The 15,555-nt window shown below is 40.4% G+C and overlaps 1 protein-coding gene across 3 annotated transcripts in view; it reads right to left on the bottom strand.

Annotated features, from left to right (window-relative positions):
* The window catches only part of LOC122783631 (kelch-like protein 29), a 165,830-nt gene extending 154,586 nt beyond the window's left edge, over positions 1 to 11,244 (bottom strand). For all 3 annotated transcript variants that reach the window (XM_044048388.1, XM_044048386.1, XM_044048387.1), the window contains exon 1: positions 10,948 to 11,244. The gene's annotated coding sequence lies outside the window, so the exon portion shown is untranslated. The remainder of the gene's footprint in view (positions 1 to 10,947) is intronic.
* Between the last annotated feature and the right edge of the window lie 4,311 nt (positions 11,245 to 15,555).

Consider the following 15,555-nt stretch of genomic DNA (forward strand, 5'->3'; position numbering starts at 1 on the left):
AATAACTCTCCAACTGTCCTGAGAGAGCGATAGAGGTCAACGGCAGATAATTCAGCAGCGGTAAAGGTCAAACTGGAAGCATATGGCTGTAGATGAATAAGCTCTCAGGGCAATAAAATAATTACTATAAATATATGCAAAATTAAAGACTCCGCTGCTTTTAACGCGACAACAGCGGAGAGACTTTTCTTTCGAGATGACACTTCAAAGGTCCTCATTGTCAGAGGAAACAATGGCGCTGGTGTTGGTGAGAACAGCCGTCATGTGACGACTTCACTGTGGCAGCCAATGGAAGACACCAACATCTTGCTCATTGTGTGTGTTAACGCGCACACAAAGACGTGACTTGTCAGGGACAGGTCCAAAAAGAAAAGGGACCATTATCGTTTTGAATTATGACTTAATCACAGCAAATTAAAAGGAATAAGCACTAATGTGGCAAAGCAGCGACTGAGCGTTCAACCTGCTTCGATTGTGCATGACGCCGACGACTTGCTGGCGTGTTTTCTGTCAGTACAAATGTACCGCAGAACAAATATACGGGGGCATTTCAACCCCCTGATAAATCTGTGCTGCAGAGTCCTCCCACGAGCAAATAGCAAGAGGGTTTCTTTCTTAACTCAACTGTGCAGACAGAGATCTATCACAGATCAGGAGGAGATCAGCTCTGGAGGGCCCTCAGAAAGCAATTCCTCCCTAAACCAGAAACCAAAACACCCATGTGGATTTTTACATGCTGTGAATTCCGCAAGTTATTTAGTGAGAAAGACCTCTGTGAGTACTTCAACTTTTTCTCTCCAGTGACACATTCAACTCAGCTGAATTTCTCAGGTGCTCTCATGAACCTCTTTGGGGGTTTTACAAAGTCACTCTGGGAAATGCAGGCAATTTCATACTTAAGTAGAAGTAGATGAAGGCTACAGAGAGAAAAAAAAAAAAAAAAGTGGAAATTAGAATACATCTGTTGTTAGAATATGTTTTATAGTGCCTCTTTCTCATCTTCTCGCTTTATTTTTTTCTTCCTAAATCCCATGCAGCACTGCAGGGATGAATTCTTTTAGCAGGCTGTGATTATGATAGGCAATTAGTAAGACAACCATTAGCGTTTGAACTCGTACATGGTATTCTCTTTCCTCTTACCACTTCTCTAAAATAACACTGCCAACCAAGAATAATCTTTAATAAATCACTAAAATGGAAGCATCTTTCCTCCTTTACAATAATAAAATGATGATATAGACAGTTCTAAGAATAGACTTATAAGTCTGAGGCAAGGCAGACGGGCGAACCTTTCCAAAAAGCAAAAAGTTATTGATTGCTCATTCATTACATTTTGCTGACTCGTGTCAGACTCTACAGTCTATAGGACAGAATTCAGACTGCGTTTCTTTTCTTCATAGACAGTGGATGAAGACGTGTTTCTTCATTCTTAAAATGTCGGATTTCCATTGTGATGATTTCGCAGGAATGGAAACAGCTCCCTCGCCAAGTCTTCCTCGGGAGGATGATAAAAGACAGCAGCTTCCTGGTCTAAAACCAATTGTTTCCACCATCACTTTATGGAGCTGAAAAGCATCTGCTGTTGCAGAGAGAGCGAGTCTGAAAGAGCGGGTCGGACATGTGGCTGTTTATGTAACAGCACCAAAATAATCCTAAGTGAGACGGCATTAAAAGTGAGAATATGTCCAACTGTGACAACACGGGGAAATATTTCCTCTGAAGTTGCAATAAATGTTACATATCGTACATTATATTCTACTGCAACCACTTACTGTATTTTATGACACAATAAGAAATCTAACATTTGTGCCACACACTTTGATATATATATATAAAAAGTAAAACAATTTCAAACCCCTGTAGCAAAATAGTTTTCTTTGAAATGAAATCAGTGATGTTTCCAATTAACTCCAAAGAGAGATCATTACCTACCTAATTGACTTCTCATTACACATTTATATTTTGACTCCTCTTCTTTTTTTATCAACTCCCTCCACATTATCCATAATGAAAATCGTGCAGTCTAAGTCAAACACGAATGACAAATACTGCGACCGTTTGAAAAACGTCATCCTCTTCTTTTAGGATCTGGATAGTGTACAATAAAGCCTTGTGGAATTGTTGTGTTGCCCTTCAGCGTTAATAAATTGTTAATGCTGATCGCTCACTTCCATTTATCTCCCACAAGAAGCTGCTCACTCTCACTCAAAGGATGCACAGAAGTTCTACCACGCCAATTATTGTAAACTTGTCACGATGAAACCCAGCAATAAATCATAAATGTAATTTTCAATTGATTGAACCAGTTATCTAAGTGTGAAAAACACATGGAAGCATAATAAATCAATTTTTAATGTCGTTTCTTAATCAGAATGCTCAGCAATCAGCAAAGACCAATTGGGGCCTGAGAGATAGAGAGACGCCATTAATAATAAAACTTGGCCGCCATCACATTGGCTCCACTCTCGAGAGGCTGCTGGAGCTGTTTTCGAGTGGACGATTAATTTCCGTGTGAAGGTATTGTTGCAAAATTCAACATGACTGCAAAGGAGAAAGAAACCAAGCAAAGGAACAATTCTTAAATTGCAAATTCTAAGAAGCTTCTTTGTCAGCAGCAACAAATTCATGTCCTGGGGAGAAGCGGAGGATATGCCTATCATGCAAATGCTTTAGACATTGAAATGTCTGTTCTGGAAAAGCTATAAAATTACACCAAGGCCCACAGGCAGCGAACACTGACAAAAGGTGTCTTGACAGTACCTAAAGCTGAAGTCATATTAACATTATGGTCAGTTTTATCACTGTCAAATGGCTGTGTGTCTGAGCTGAAATCACTTCCCTTTATGACTTTCCAAGCAGAAGTTTACTTGACTTTCTGATTTCTAATAATGACTGTAAAAATCTTGTTTCCGTATTTGGGTGACACACTGAAACCCTTTTCAAAACGAACTCACAATTCAAAACCATGCAAAAAGCAACATTTCAAATACTATGGTTAATTGTTCCATGTTCTATGCCAACTAATAAAATAATTGTCTTTAAGTTTTGCTTCTTGCATTACTGTATTAAAGTTAATATGTTGATTGCGTATCATGTGACAAGGCTCCGTCGCTGGTTTAAAATCTATCAAACACTAAATCTTGAACTTAAGATCGACTCAAAAAGAGTTATCATGCAAATCAAATCTGATATGTTATACAGTTAGATATTTCATCAGAATTGTTCAGCCTGATAAGCTGATACTTCTCATTCATACTTGCTGGACACCCCGACAGACCATTGTGGAACAAAACAGCGTCTATAAACTGTAAATTCCTCCAAAGATTCCACCTCCGGGCTCAGGCAAACTGGTTGTAAATAGGATGATATTACAGATGCACATTACACCTCCTGCAAACACATGATTTATGAATCCTCTTAACTCAAAAGCCACCTTTAAACTTGCACTGTTGGAGTATGCAAATCAGACGATGCTGCAAGTCGTCCTTATGTATACTTCCATTAGCTGTGAACTATTTACATATTCATTCCTCGCTGGAGATGAATGATTTAGAGTTTTACAGTTGCAGAATGAGCGGATAACTTTGCGTGAAAGAACGCAAAGTTCTTTCGTGAAGAGGCAGTGACATGACGGCAGTTGCCCCTGGTTATTTCTTATAGTGTGTAATGGTCACCTGCTTGATATCAAATACTTATCAAATGTCACAATTAAGGCAAATTCACGACATAATTACTGCAACACAACAGCTACTAATGCTGCTATTATTTACAGTAGTGTGCCACTCAGATAACAGTAGCCCAGCTCAGGTAGGAAGGTATATTATAATTTCCCATGGTTCAGAGAAAAAAAGGCAAGGGGAGATGAGTTCAAGTGGCTGCAGTGACCGGTGAAATTTGTTTTCCTCTTAAAAGTAATTTGAAGTCTGGTTCACCTCGAGCAGCCGGAGCTGGTTCAAGTCCGACATTCCACCTCAGAACCTGTTCCAGCAGGCCACTCTTTAAGCGACGCTTCTCCTCGCGGCAGATTCAATTATTCAATTTCAAATAAATGATTACATAATGCATCCATGTCCTTCGAAGGGCCGGCGCGCGCTCTCAAACAATGTCTGCTACATTCTGCATATTTAACAGGCCAGACATGCCTGGAATAGATATTGCATTTTATTATAGATGGTGTTTATTCAAAAGTAGAGATAACATAGTAAAATACACCTTATTAAAATGACTAAGGTTCATAAAGGAGATGCCAAGGGAGCTGTGGCTGTCAGATAGCCGCAGAGCAGAAATACTCCTGTAGCCGGGTTTAATGGGAGTATAAAGAACAACAGAACAGAAACAATAGCTCTGGCGTTTTCAAAGAGTGGAGTATTCAATGTCCACCCTCTTCCCAACTCTCTGCCGCCAAACTTGCAGCGTCATCATGTGGGGCCCTCTGTCTATATGAAGAGCTCATTGTACTGTATATACAGTACTGAGTACATTTAGTAGAAGCAGCACAGTGTATTGGGGGCCAAAACTAAATCCCTAAACCCTATCCCCCAAAGTATAAGGTTTTTTCTGTGGGCAATACTTTTAAGGTAATAGCTTTCATTTTCCTCCAGATAAGCTAAAGAAGGCTATTTTTTTAGAGGAAATCACATATTCCCAAACACCATGTGAAGTGACACTGGGTTAAAGCCACTGCTACTTTTGGAATTGGTTCTTTGATCTCATAAATATGGCCTTTGGCCCTGGCTCTCGGTTGTCAGCTTGCACACTCAGGGTCTAATGAGTTCCAGTGTTTTGTCAGGCGACGCGGCGCAGCACTTCTTCCTAGGAAGCACGGCTGATGGACTCCAGGCAACGACAGCACACGTGTTGCTCTGAACTTATATGAACTAATGTGACATGTATGTGTGACAGTATAGTGCTGGTTAAGAGGACAGGCTATGTTAATCAGGAGCTGGTTTTGCTTTTTTTAAGTTAATGGATCCAAAACACATGATGGATAACAAATCTGCTATAAAGAGCATCATTTATTTGGGCTTGGGACACTGAGTATACTGGAAGTGACCCCTTGTGGCTAGGATCAAATTAGAGCGTCCAATTAACAATGGGGGATTAGGTAAACCAGCCCTTGACCTGGTGGAGGCTTGAAACGGCAACCCTTCGGTCACAAGCCAAGTTCTCTTTCCGCTTGGGTATGGCGCTGCCCAGATATTGGAAAGATAAAAATAAAAAACTCAAACTCCAAAACTCCTATAAATGTCGTGCACAGACTGTAAAAATGTAAAAAGTTGAGTCATGTTGTGGGCTGTTTATTTCTTCTCCTTTATGGGAAATGAATATTTCTTACACAGCTGGAGAATGATGTCTTTGTAACTTTGTAGCTTGAAAAGGCTGCAGGTGATAAATGCATCAGCACAAGTAAGTTGTTAACAGCTTAGTAGTTTAAAAAGGTGCAGAATTACAATAATGCCCTGACACTGGCATTGGTATCAAACTCAAAAAAGTGCTATCAAGCCATACCTAAATAAAACTACTTGTTACTATTGCACATGTATTGTAAGGTAGTCAAACAATAGACATTGTTTTTTTAATGGTAATTCATAAAACAGTCAACAAGCTTCAGGTATTCAATAAGGATGTAATGGCTAAACACTATTGACATTTCATATGTTTCAGAATAGATAAGAATAAATAAGTGAATGTCACTATTATGGATGTCATTTTGAGGTCTGAGAAACACCTCATTACTTTTTTATGGACCAAATAATGAATCCAGAAAATGGACTACAGATAAACTGATAATGACAACAATCTCTGTGGATGGAGAAGGTTGAGACCATTTAGGTCTCTTAACGAGAAAACTGCAAGCTTTTTAGAAATATGACACCAGCGTCACTGGCCGTCAGAGACTGTGTTCAAAAGGGCAGCTTGCTCACTGATCTCTAAAGAGCACGGGAACACTGCACTTGTTCATGGACTTCTGCCCCATGCACATCACCACGTGTATTACGCCCGAGCCTCTGATCAAAACATATTCACATTCAAGCAAAGATGCCACTCAACCACAGACCCAACAAGAGAAGCGTCAAGGCTGTAATAATATATATTTTTAAACATGGCCATTTATCCCTTTATCCTTTGAAAGTGAGGAATAAGTTCTTTTTATTTTTTAAATCCGAGAAAGTGTTCAATTTTACAGATGATCGTGAACATCAGCGTCGACGTCTCTCAATAGACGCTTATTGAATAACCACAGGAATAGATTTTTTTAAATAGGGATTTCAAATCTGCGACGATGACAGATATGATTCGCAGGTGCAATTTTTGAAAAGAAAAACTTAATAAATGCACAAAGATTGTCCCCGTCCGCTTTGTCTCAACTCCTTCATCATCTTGGTATCAAAGCGGCTCTCAGATCTTTCCCTACCAGGCTTGTTACCTTTGATACGCTGACAAATATCGCCACGACATCCCGAATCCCACCGTGATCAGTCAGAGAGTGGCCCCCCCCCAAAAAAATGACTGACATTTTTCTTGGTTTGGTGCCACTAGAGAACGATTAAGTGACTGCGGGCCGCAGGTAAAGCCTGGATCCGGCTGTTGTCTCCAATAGGTAGAGATAATCTAAGTTGGGTCCTGCTGTCATTTACCTGCCACTCTCACCACATCAGCATGAACACTTAAAAAAAAGAAAAGTGCCTTGATAAGCACGCAGCACTCAGCTTCCTGTGTGCACCACTTATGTGGCTGTAGCAAATTTGCTACCATGGGCTGTATGCAATGCTTACTAAAGGAATTGAAACGAGGGATTCTCATCAGACGAAAACAACGGGTTTTGGTAAATAAGGTCGACAGCCATTTTCCTGTCCTTTCCCATCTGCATTTTGTGCCCATAATGCAGTGCAATTTATTATAATAAACCCTAAGTACACGAAACCGGTCATCAGAAAAGCTACAGGTTTTCAAATAAATTAAATAAATGGAGTTTTGGTGCACTCAGCAGCATCTATCAGACGGACTTACATGCATAATACTCGGCTGAATAATTAAATATAATCAGCCAGTGGCAATAATTTTAAGTTTACCTCCAGAGGCAAACAATAAAATATGATGATAAGCAGTACATCACTGTAAACCAAGAGTGGAACACTCTGGAAAACTGGACTTCAAAATTCATGGTCAAACCTAACTATTTGCTTTCTTGACAAACATTAGATACAAAGACTGACAGAGATCTTTCAGTTGTGATTGTACAATAGAAATAAAGCTACCGCCAACTTAGCTCAGTGCATTAGTTAACCTGGTTTATCTAGTGTGTATGTGTGAAAATCAAAAAACAACATAAGGTGTTACAGGACTGAGCTAAGTTACACGCTCATTTGTTTTCTCGTTAACTCACCGCAGACACAGAAAGAAGCATATTTCCATTACAAACACACTTATTTTACAATAAATAAAAACAATGAGGCTCTTCTTGCTCATCTAAGCAGCAATTATCTCACAGGCGACGATATGAGGCTCTAACCTCTCCATCTCTCGCCGTGGATAAAAGTGACTTCAGAGTTATGCGATTAATGCATTTCAAAATCATCCAATTCAAGTGTGAGCGGCTGTTAGTTTGTTCTTGTGATTAAGTGCCACAAATAAGTGCATTATTCTTCTCCGACGCCGGAGGAAATGTCTCAGTTTCCATGAAACCGGAGCCAGTTCAGTTCATCCAAAGATGCAAATATTGAAAAGTGATAATAAGAATTTGATCACAACACCACAGCTCGTCTTACCTGCTGATTCACACATATTGAATTTGTGCAAATGGAGGCAGAGTTTCCTTTTTCCCGCCATCTACTGGAAAGCTTCGCCTCAAAAAAGACAATACACTTGGATCTCTCAATTAATTAAAAACTGAGTGTGAGACAGCGGTGTGTGCAGGAGCTGCTCTTTGCATTTATACGATTATTACCTTTGCAACAGCAAAGAGTCTTTGAGCTCGGTGAGTGATGGACAAAACAGGAATTACAAGAAGCGTTTGCACTTCACTGCTGTGCGCTCTGAAAGGCCATTGACCACTGCACTTACAGCCTATGAACTTTAATTAAAAATCTGCTGGAGCATGCATTTTAAATGTGATTACAAAAACAGACAAAGTTCCTTGTCTGGCAAAGTCACAAACTGCTTAATCTCTGTTTTAATTTCAGCGTCAGTGTAATTGATGGCTACATTCACATATTAATACTAGTGTTGAACGATTTGGGTAAAATATCTCACTGTGATGAGTTCAATAGCGGCTTCAGTTGCTGTATAATGCTTGAAGTCAAGCTTCACAACAATATTACCAACCTTTTTTAGCAGTGGTGTTGTTATGCCATTAGTGATATTAGTGATGGCGCATTGTTCATTCATCGAGCAGCAGTGACAAGACAAACCGCTGCAGACTGAATAAAGGGGGAAACACTGGTGTTGTATAATTTAAAACAAGATAGAGCAGAGGTCTCAAATTCAAATGACCTTTGGGCCACTGAGCATCTAGTCTCGTCAGGAGACAAAAAAATAGCCCAAATTCTGGGGGAAAAAGGCAACTATTCAGTAGTGGTGGGGGATATGAACTTAATATGATATAAAAATATTCCATCATGATGTTGCAATAACAATCTTTGTCTCAATAGTTCACAGGATTTCAAAATAAAAGTGTCTTGTTTTCATATGCAACGATATACTTTATATAGTTCATAATAAAAAAAAAACGTATTTATGATGCAAAATGAATCTATTCGCTATAAACAACAAACATGAATAACTCATTAGAACTTGACATCGCTCGGAGGGCCACATGAAATCCATTGGATTGCCCTCGGGCTGCGAGTTTGAGACGCCTTAGATGGAGCATTACCGCATGGGATAACATCAAAATATTAGCTGCTTTACTCTCATGCATATTGCATTTTAAAGTGGCACAGAACATACAGAACATTTGCTGTGTCTTCTTTTTCTAGATTGCGGTTTTCTCTCACAAAGTGGAAATGCCTCCATCTTTTCCACGGTGCTTTCGAACAGCAGCTGAGGCACCATCGCGTTTATCTGACTGCTGTTACATCAAAAACACTGAGAGCCCGGCTCTCTGTGGTCTTGTTGCTTGGCAAACCTGGCAAAGCCTCTGCTTTCTGGTCTTTTTTATCCAACTGCGGGGCATTAACTGAGGTCAAAATGACAACTCCAACACTGTAGATACTTTCACCTGGACTGTTTTTGTGCCGCACGACCGTACTGCCCAGTATACACAGCAATCAAATTACTCTTCCTCTATTCTCTCCTTTTTTTGGGGGCGGGGGCGGGGGGGGGGGCAATAGAATGAAATTTAAAAAATTACATAAACAACCTTGAGCTCACAGTATTGTACCTTACTGGCCCATAACAATGGTTGTTTTTCACTTGGCCTTTACTAATAGGATAAATGCCTGGAGGTAATTTCTAAATGAATTCCTCCGGCCAAAGCCGTTTCCCAGTCACATTTGATATAGAAGGATTATCCCTGATTGAATTTACAGTAAAGAAGCTTGTGACAAACTAGAGAAACCATGGCGCTGTGCCTCGCCTGACAATGAGGCACTGTGGCAGTGGCATTCATATATATATATATATTTATATATCTATATGCACACATATACAACTCAGTAGTATATGCTGCTGCATAATCATCCACCTCCTGTGACTGTTTTTCTTTTCTTTTTCTTTTTTTTTTTTTAAATATGCAGAGACAGTACTCCTTCACACGCAGCAGATGAGGCGAGAAGACCCCTGCTAAATGGACCCGGCTCTGAGGCAAATGCATTGTCTTACTTCATGGAGTACAGAGCTCCCTGCCTGTTCAGGGATGACTAGGACTAAAGCCCTTAATCCCTGCCTTGATTCACGATACCCTGCTAGGTTTTAAAATGTCATCAGCGGGGAAGTGTGTCCCTGCTCCTGCACCACGTGCTCGGCCCATTAATACAGTAACAACACCAGAGCACGTCCATGTAGGAACAGTGTGTAGTTGCCTGTGTGTCCATTTAAATGACAGTAACACATGTTTAAGCCAGGGCCCGTAAACAGAATTGACAAGCGGGGTTTTTTTCGGGGATGAGAGTTGATCGTAAATCATGCTCAATCTACAGACTACAGATTAAATAAGAAGACTGATAACAACTTCAGTGAAAACAGTGGCGTTCATGGAGGAGTGAGAGCATTTCTAAATTTCAGTATCCATCAATAACTTTCTGTGAGAGAGAGGCAGTGTCACTCTGACACACATACACACACACAGAGACACAGCAGTGCTCTGTGGTTCACAACCAAGGCTGCAGCAATTCACAGTAACAACACATGGGACTTGTGATGAGTAATGCTTTGTTGACTGGAGGATGAGACTTGCACTGTGAAGGCTCCAAGTTGTATACGTCTGTAGAACATACTAATTGGATTTTAGAGCATCTAATAGAACTTTAAGACACAATGGGAAAGAAAATTGAAAATTGAAACTGTCATTTCCCAACATTTAGCCCAATGGATGTGTCCATTTTAGAGAAACCGCAAGTTTAAAAACATTTACCAAACACTTTCACTGCTGTGGCACAACATGTTCGACAGGAACAAGTGGATTAAGTTAAATACCGAGATGTTATCAGAGAGACGTAACCCCCGCTGACCTTTACCTCTACTTCACTACACTGCCCCAGTTTCTCACACAATCTCTGGGACGTGAAGTTGGGAGCGCTTGCGCAAAAAGGTGCGCGCCGCACACACAAACACCATTTGACTGGCTGTGGTCCAGGGGAGACTGATGATGCTCCTCTCATTCATTCGTGATAGGACAAGTGTTCGTGCGCCGTGTAAAACTCCTGAGCGACACAAAGCACGTTAAAAATCACACACACGAGCAGTGACAGGTCGCACCCACGCTGACCGAGCTGTGCGTTCACCTACCCGGCCGCTCGCTGCTCCTGTCCCCCGGCGTTTGTCCTTGTTTCGCTGCGACGCCGCTTAAGTGTGAATGCTGTCTTTATCCCGCACAGACTGTTGTTGCATTTTACAGCAGGAGGAACAGCGGTTGTGTTGGTGGCGGCTGCGGGCTTCTCTCTCTGTGGCCTGGCTCTGCTCCGCGCTGCACGTCACCAAGTGGAGTGGCCAGGACTGGACTTGGCAGACGCGTCTCTCTCTGCGCTCGCAGCGCGGCGGCGGAGGATCGGAGATGTAGAAGCGATTGCCTGGACAGACTGGCACACCGTGTGGCCACTTTACTCCCCGATGCTGCTCCTCCCCTTTCACTTACTTGCACACAAGCCCTACAGTGCCTCCTACCAGCCACTGGCCGCAACTGCATGCACCTGCAGCCTCGCAACACCGCTCACAGCATCCAGAGAGGACATCAGGGGTTAAAGTTAAAAGTTGATTTCTTTGACACATTAAAAAAAAAAAATACAATACAAATACAAATGGAAACAACAAATGAATCACAAATAAATACATTTAATGATGATTTAAGTGATTTTGTTGATGTAAAACAAAATAATCAAACCTGGGGTTGAGGGTGTGTTTGTGTGTACACAGCAGCACATCAGGGTTTAAAGTTACAGTTTATTTCTATGTCACGTTAAAAACAACCTTACATTACAATACAAATACAAATGTAAACCAATAAATCACACACATAAATAAGCCGAATAAACATGGTCAATAAATGCATTACAAAAGTGTGTAAACATTTGGTGATTTGGTTGATGTTATTCTGTTTCATTGCTCTGTCAAATAAATAATCAAAGCTGGTTGAGGGTGTGTGTGTGTGTGTGTGTGTGTACAGCAGCAGATCAGGGATGGGCAGGGACAAGACACTTTATTCCATCAAAACTGCTGAACGAATTGTTTTTTTCAGCAAACACACGTCTGAGAGTTTTCGTGGGCCCTTTTGTGTGTTTCTCATTGTCTGTCTTCACATAATATTAATCACTTCCTGTGTGCAGAGCGGGAATCTGGCAAGCAACATGAGATCCAAACACTGTTATTCTGACAAACACAGAGAGAGTCGTGTTGAGCTGTTCGGCTCAATCAGCTTTGTGTGAACACCTCTGACAATAGTTTGAATGTAACCAACATTTGTTTTTATTGTAATTGCACATTGTATAATAAAAAAATAGTTCTTGCATCTGGAAAGCTTTCATATAAAAGGTTAACTGTTCCAAAAGATTTTAATCTAACTGTATGTGCAAGAGCAACTGCCTGGTTGATGTCAGGAGTGTGAAGCTGTAAGAGTTCTCGAAAAGAGTCCTGTCAAATAAAAGAGTCCCGGACATTTCCTTCCAGAGGTAAGAGAGGCAACCACCATGGGTAGCTTTCCTCAGGTCAAATCCTCATCACTGCTCCACTGTCTTTTTTGCTGCTGGCCTTGCAGTGTGCAGAGCACTGCTGTTTTTGCCGTCTTACCTGTTAGTTAAGTGCTGGCAATTACATTCACTTTACATCCTAGTTGTAAATCAACCCCAGATTAGATGGCGAGAATGAAAATCAACAGAGCTCTCTCTGGCTGGATACAAATTGCCCAAAATCAATGTGCTTTCTGCTTTCCTAACCACTTCTCCGAGAGCACACATTGAGCAATGTGATGCGGTCAGGCAAAGACAAGAAGAAGGAGTTACATAAAGTTAGGAACAGACTCAGAGAGAGGATCTTTTCAAGGTGTTCAAAATGAGAAGTAAAGGGACACTAACTGCTGTAAAATGCAGTTGAAACTGTGTGGAGGAGACAGAAGAAGAAGGCAGACGTGCTACATTGCAAATGCTAACTGCCAAAAACGACAGCAGAATCATGAATCAGAATCACTAGTTTGATGTCGATGCTGTAATGTACTGCCTCCACGCTGTGTATCTATGGTCTACTCACATAGATTTCTCTTGCTTGCTTGATTAGTTATCCCCGCAGGACTGTGTGGGCATGTATTCACACTTTGATTGACATCTCTATCAATCCATTATGGCAGAGGAACTTTATCACGGTCATTAGCGTTCGGTGACATCCCGCCATTTCCTCTATAGCCCGACGATGCTATCGAACCTCAGCAGGAATCTAAGCAGCATGAAGTTAAAACTCCTGCAAAAACAGACACGGCGTCACAGTGACCCTTTTAATTATTGATTTTCATGAGACACAAGTCATTCTGAAAGTAAGCAATAATGTGCCAAGAACCATGTTTACATACGCACACATTTACACACATAGTTGCACCAATAGATGCAATGAAAAGCTAATGGTACTTTTTTTTTCAAAGGAGGGAAATTTATTCAGCATTTAAGGATATAAAATGTATTTAACATTGAATGTTTCACACTTATCATTTTTATTATTAGAAGTTAGAATTAGACGTGTGAATGTGGTCAACCTTTACCTTTCAACTGACTCATTTAATGTTGAGGTGTCAGGGTTTCATTTCTATGTAGTTCAAAAAATTTAAAACATTGCTGAAAAAGACAATAGAAGCAGCTTAACATATATTAACTGAGCTGATATGAATCATCAAGTTTTATCCAGATGATTCATATCGTGGTAAGCAGTGTACATCTTAAATATATGCATTCTAAAAAGCATTGGTAAAACAGTTAATAGCAGGAAACATAGCTGTTTCTATCGGAGATCACATTCTACATCATTTCTGAAGTGTCTTTTAGCCATGGCAGCATGTGAGACCGTGGGCAATGTTGTGTATTAATTTGTCACACAGATGAGGGAGCCTAATCTGAGCCAGCAGGTACGAGTTTGATTTAAAAAAAAAAAAAAAACACTGTACAAGTGCTGCTTCCTTTATGAGATCTGGGTTTTATGGAATGAGTATCATGTTCAATGATGGAGCAAGCTCTGTGGGACTTTTTGATGATGATGGGCTCACATTTAACAGCGTGAGTCACAAATCACAAAAGGGTAAAGATGAGGGTGAGCAGCTTGGGTGCTCAGTGCAACTCAACACTTACTGGCGGCCATTATGAAGAGGCAACACAAGAAGAAAAGGGAATGACAATGGGCCATTGTTACTGCACAATTAACAAAATTGTAGTGTGTCTGTATCTGCGGTGGAAGATAAAAAAAAACAGCCCATTGGGGTTTTGCAACATGGGTGTAAATATTGTGACGTCGAAAAAGTAAAGTTGTATTTTATCTTTAAAGGGAATTAACACCGTTACACAAAACTTTGAGAACTTTGTCTGTTGTAATGTAAAAACCCAATGGAGAAAATGAACGTCAATGGTTTATCTGAATAAATGTATCGTAGTCCACTATTTGTGAAGACATGGTAAAAAATTGTTCTCTTTCACGGGTTACTATGCGATCACTTATCTAGAGTGTCAGTGATTCTGCAGTGTACTGTTGTTCGTGCCCTCTACTGTAGCCTATATGTGACAAAATCTGGAGCCAGTAAACAACAATAATTGGGCTCAGGGGGCAACGGCAAAAACAAACCACCTCTATGAGTCGTGCTGTCATTTCGTCCTCCTGGTGGTGGATTTATTTCCTGTATAATATGTAGAGGCAGAGAGTAAAAAAGACCAAAGATTGTTAAATAAATACCTTCTCCTTCCCTGCAAGAGTTTGTGTCCATTGCAGTAGAGTTTTTTTTAAGTTATGTAGGAGTTAGTGAACAGCAAGGACTGTATGTGAAAACAGAAACTTCTTCTCTTGGTTCTTTAACTCACTCCCACAGAGTATCGATCAACTTCAGTCTATCTATTATTTACTTTAGGCTATATATACGTATCAACCTGGTTGTACTTTGCAATTCAATGCCGGGTTCACTTTCCAGCTGTGCTAGTGCTGTTGTTTTATGGTCAGTGTACAGCAGTGGGAAACATGAAACGCTGATCCTAGTAGTTTGCACTGTGCCAAGTGTGTCAGTTCCACGTTGTTTAAGTGCCTCCACAAAACAACTTAAAGTTTCTGTGCAAATCTTTGCATTTTGCAAATGTTGCAAAAAGTGAGTGATTCTGAGTAAATGCCTGACGGGGTGTGAAATGGAGAAATGCAAAGTCTGAGGCAGCGGCGTTCAATAAATGAACCTCCGTTTGGGTCTATGGAAGTATTTTAAAATCAAATCACTTGAGATACTGCACAGTGTATGGTTGCACACGCACAGCCTGAGCCAAAGTCGGAATATGCAGTTTCAACTGGAAACACATGGATCCGTGCAGGCGGGAATGATTCTATGTTGCCTCATAAAAGTATGTTAAATGTAAAGAAAGTTGATGGAGGAAATCCATCAATGGAGCCTATGTAGGCGATATGGAGAGCACATGCAGTCAATCACAGGGCCCACAAAGATGGAGCAGCAGAGGAAATGATCGATATACTTTTGTAACGAATAAATATGTTGTTTTTCTATCACTCCACTAAAAGATTTATTTATATAAACGATTCAACGCCATTTATCTAAAAGAAATCTTAATGTTTGAAACTGAAATTCAAGGCTATCTGTGGTCAATTCAGTTTTGCAAAGATTGTAGGAGAAAGAGCCACATAGAGTTGCTCTATTGATGAAAAATTGTATTTAAACTT

The sequence above is a fragment of the Solea senegalensis genome, linkage group LG17 (assembly GCF_019176455.1).
Source record: "Solea senegalensis isolate Sse05_10M linkage group LG17, IFAPA_SoseM_1, whole genome shotgun sequence".
Taxonomy (NCBI): domain Eukaryota; kingdom Metazoa; phylum Chordata; class Actinopteri; order Pleuronectiformes; family Soleidae; genus Solea; species Solea senegalensis.